We start from the raw sequence: 5,417 nt of genomic DNA, 5'->3' as shown, positions 1-5,417 counted from the left end.
ATCAGAAGTGACTTGTGACTTAAATTTCATATATTAAGATGAAATAATGGATAATATTTGTCGAATATGATAGCTTATTGAATTATAACACCTACTAGTTAGTGCATTATTTAGTAAACCTACCAACTAATCAAATTTATTAATTCTAGATTAATAAATGTGGAGATTTTTTAAAACAATTCTGGATTTAACAAGTCAGAAAAAATAAAATGGTGAATTCCATATTAACAAATAATTATCAAGTAAATTCCAATGTTTTGCAAAAATCGACGAAAGATAATATAATGCAAACCATTAACTGCGCATGCGTACGTTTTCTAAATCGACAAGCAATCTTAAATAACCCCATTAATTTGTAATTAACTTCAGAATAAGAAGAAATTTATTTTAATTAAAATCGACTTGATTTTTCAGAATTAGATGAAAAAAATATTAAATAAACTTTTGATAAGCTCTACATACAAATTTATGAATTTCTTTTCTTTTTCAAGACACATGCAACATCATAATAACCATTCGATTAAAGTTCCCCTTTAAACCACTTTCAGCAAGGTGTGAATGCTATTTTCTTGCAACGGTACAAGAAATAACGGTTTGTTAATATTTTCGTTCCATTACTTCAGTGGTTCCTAAATTTTTCGATTCTCGGCGCTCTTGCTGAATCCAGGTTTTCCCAAGGCGCCCTATATCAAATTCTAACAAGTACACTTTGCGAAATAGCGAATATTTTTTTTAATTAAAGGGTACGTAAAAATAAATAAATCACGTATTTATAAATAAATATTTATAAATAAATAAATCAAGATCACAAAAAAAAATAATTGAACAAATTCAACTAATTATCATTAATGGGATAGATGAGCCTGTTGATCACCGCACATTTTCTCAAATCTTGGAATCAAACTGGACACAGCCATCCTAATTTCCTTCTCCACATTGATTTTTGCGCGATACTTAGTTTTTATCACAACGACAGCCGAAAATCCGGCTTCACACAAATAAGAAGTCACAAATGGAATTAAAATTCTCAGAGGTTTTTCACTCAGAAGGGGATATTTATCTTTTACTGATATCCAAAATTCAGTTAATTCCATGCTGCTAAATTTTGTTTTCAACGTATTGTCGCAAGAGAACTCAATAAGATTCTCTTCTTCTGCAGCAATAAATTCAGATGGAGCACTGGCATTAAATGGACCTTGAATCCATGCAAATTTATCGATATTATCATTTTGAAAATATTTCTCAAACTAGGTGATAAGCTGTGAAAAGTATTCTTCAAAAATGGATTTCATACCTCGAGAGAAATCAACTCCATTGGAGGTCAAAAACTGTTGCAACAAGGGGAAACATTCTTTGCCTCCGTCTTCATTCATTTTTCTTTTCCATAGTTTTAGTTTTTTTTTTTTAAAAGTTGAAATTTTCTCAAACGACTTTAAAAGATGCATGCTGCATTCCTGGAGAGATTCAAATCATTAATCTTTTCAAAAATATCACATAAGTATGCTAATTTTACCAAAAAATCTTCATTCACAAAATTTTCGGTATATTCGGTATATTTTCGGTATAAGAAAAATATAAATTTCCTGTCGCAGTTCAAACGTAACGAGACAAAACATTACTACGAGAGAGCCATCGCGAAGTGCTGTAGTACAACAAAGACTTGTGCTCGGATCCCATATCCTCACATAGTTTTTTGAAAAACCTTGCCTTCAATAGCCGAGTTTTTATAAAGTTTACTACATTCACTATATATTCTAAGACCTGGTTCAATGTAGGGCTCAGATATTTTGACGCGTGTGCTTCTCTGTGAACAACGCAATGCATCAGGGGCTTTGCTTCAAATAAGTGCCTGCAATCCTCCATAACAGCCGGACATAGAACTAGCACCATCAGCACAGACACCAACGCACTTAGTCCACGGCAAATTATTTTCGGATATAAAAGTATCAAGGATCTCGAACAAATCTTGAGCCTTAGCACCAACAGTGATACTTTTACAAAAGAGAAGGTCTTCTACAATGTTATTACCATCTATAAACCGTACAGAGCAAATCAAGTGAGCATCATTATTATTATCTGTGGCCTCATCCTGCTGCAACCCAAATTCCTTCCCTTTTATTTTTTCAATTAATTGAACATTGAGGTCCTCCGCTATGTGCTGTATTCTGCGACTGACGGTGTTATTGGACAAAGGCACTTTTGAAAGCAGCTTCCCAGCAGACTCACGGATCATAATGTTCACCATATCTACAGCAGCCGGTAGAATGAGTTCTTCTGCGATGGTATGAGGCTTCTTATATTTTGCGATTCTATGTGCCACCTTGTAAAATGCTAGCAAAGCATTGCTTAGTATTGACGCCTGCTTATAAAAACTACATTTTTGTTGATTTAACTCTTTTAACTTTCTGATAAAAAAGTCACGAGATGTACTAACCATGCTGGGATGAATGGTTTCTAAATGGCGTTTCAACTTACTTGGTAGCATTCACTCTGGTGCCAAAACTGTCATACACAGTACACACTGCGGCCTCCCTTCACCATTGACTTCTGTCGACGTAAAAGCAAAATCCAAATAACTGTCATCATATTTTCGATATTTACGCTTCTTCACACTCTTGCCACTATTTGACGGTGTGCCCTCTTTATTTTCCCTCTCACAATGCTTATTACTGTTTAGTAAAAAACCGTTTCATTTTTAAAAATACATGCGAGAAGAAATACTTCAAAAACTTCACTTGAAATCACAACAATATTCAGTTGACACAATCTTCAAATACTAATTCAACACTAACACCGCGCGAAATCGACAGCTATTTATATACGAACATAAAGTACCGAGAAAGTTAGAGAAACTACTAAAACAATCGAGAAATTTAATTATTGTAGAGCGCCATCTAGTAACTATTTGTAGAGGCTTCTGCAAATAGTTATTATTAATAAATTTAGTTTAATCCTTTATCCCAGTGAGAGCAAACAAAGTTTGTGCCTGGTCGAAACTAGTCTGGGTAGTGGCCAATCCCTTAATGCATAACAGTATACATATCCACAAGGAGATGCGTTTTGCATTATGGGAGATACTGGGATAGGAGTGTTGGTAGCTTGCTCCACCTTTGCTATGAGTTGCCTGGTGTTGTACTACTTACCCAGGTAAGATAGTACAACACCACATTCAGTCCTGAAGATATTTTCAGGCGCAAACTTTGTTTGCTCTCACTTGGATAAAGGATTAAACTAAATTTATTATAGTCACAAATATAGCCTAGTGAAAAATAAACTTCAACAGTTATTATTAAGTGAGTTACTGGTTTGCATTAGGTCCGCTAGACGTCCTATCACATTGAATTGAAAATGGAAATAAAATTATGAAAATTTTGTAATAATCGCGGCTCCCCAGGGCGCCGAGGCGGAGACTTTGGGAACCACTGCATTACGTAATTATGAGAAAAATAAGAATTCGGTATATACCGATCCTTTTTTTCGAGTCCTGTTAAACATAGCTAGCAAAATATGCACAGAAAGAACTGAATGAGGACAGATTATCTAATGACCTTCAGTTAGTGTTTTTAACTTCTTTTTTTTTTTTGAATCAGCACACGTAGCAGAACTAAAGCCTGAAGCACAGAAAATATGGAACCTCAATAACAATAAGGCGCATTAATTTATAAATGCATTATAAATAAATTTATGAATTATTTTGAAAATGTAATCTAAAATTTTTCTTAAAAATGTAAAAAATAAAATCTTTCATTGAATTATTTTAAGAATGATTTTTTAATAAATTATTATGAGATAATTTATAATAATTCACATGATGTTATGACATTTTATTTTGTCCTATTAGCAAGAGAGAGAGAGAGAGAGAGGATTAAAAAATATTACAATATATATGTGTTTGTGTGTGTGTGTGTGTGTGTGTGTGTGTGTGTGTGTGTGTGTGTGTGTGTGTGTGTGTGTGTGTGTGTGTGTGTGTGTGTGTTTATAATTGTTATTAATACTTCATTCAGAAGAATCTATAAACAGGGATGCTAGACTTTTGCAATATCTATTCACACAAGAAAATCTATCATTTATTTATTTATTTTACGATATCCACACATCACATAGCGTTTATGCAAATATGAAACTGTTTGAATGCCTACCTCTTAAAAAAATGGTAATTTCTTAAAACACAAAAAACTGTCATTAGTTAAAACGCAAGAATCATAATGACTGTACTATACTAAAGTCTTGTAGTTGACAAGTGATCTAGAATTAGAATAGATGTCTACGTATATCAATATTTGTCATTTAAAAAAATTACAATAAAAGCTGACAAAAAAAATCAATAATACATTTTGTCTAAACTTTTTACCGTTCTTGTACTTTCTATATATGCTGTTGATGGACTATTAATATTATATCCATTTATCAACATACCAGCCAATATCTACAACATTTAATAACAGGGATTTTATCCCGAAAAATATTCAGATAAAAGTCATTTGAAAATATGATATAAATCATCAGAATTATAATCACAATTTTCACTAGTAATTACTTTCAGTTTTCTTCAGTTGTGCTAATCTGCCACTCCTCTAGTAGAGCGTCCATTTTTCTTCTTTCATCATTAATTCTACGAGAATAACAAATACCTTGGAGTTACCTTTCAAGATACTATAGGTGTATATTCATACCGATAAAAAATACTTTATATCAACATTGATACAACTGACAATTATAAAGAATTCATACTTATAAAATCTCACTTGTATATTTATCAACTGGAAATTCTTTTTCCTCAACAAGTGGATAAACGTTAATATATATTATATTAACTTTTATTTTATTTATATATATTATATAACCTATAATATACTCTATATTATAGGTTATTTAATAACAAAATCTCTTTAAATATTAAACATATTAAATATCTTTAAACAATATGTATAAAATCACGTGATTTGAATGCGGAAAAAGGAACGTCATGTTCTCATTTATAAAGATTTATTATGTAGATTTTGATAAGCTAAAAATAGTTTGAAAGTTCAGCATATTATTTATAGCACAATCACATTGCAACTGATCAAAAATCAAGTCCAAGTACAATAAAACGATTTTAAATATAACATGCATACAAGAAGAATTGCAATGCCATGGGAAGAGGAAATTTCAACTACGAAAGGCTGTAAGGCTACAGCACACTAATTAGTATTGAGAAAGTGGATCAGCTAATGACTAATCCTTGATAATCTAGAAACGATGACATTCATCTGCCACCTAAAGTTATTTACAAATAGAAATGCTCATAATGGGTTTCGAACTCGCTTCCTGTTGGTTTGAGAGTGGAAGCATTATTCGTTCAGCATCAGGCCTGCAAATGCACTGTTCACTCATCTACGCATGTAGCGTGACCACTATAGTTCGCCCACCGTTTA

This window comes from Typopeltis vanoorti, chromosome 3 (assembly GCF_054136105.1).
Source record: "Typopeltis vanoorti isolate ZY-2024b chromosome 3, IOZ_Tvanoo_1.0, whole genome shotgun sequence".
In the NCBI taxonomy this organism is placed as follows: Eukaryota; Metazoa; Arthropoda; class Arachnida; order Uropygi; family Thelyphonidae; genus Typopeltis; species Typopeltis vanoorti.
This window is presented reverse-complemented; position numbering follows the sequence as displayed.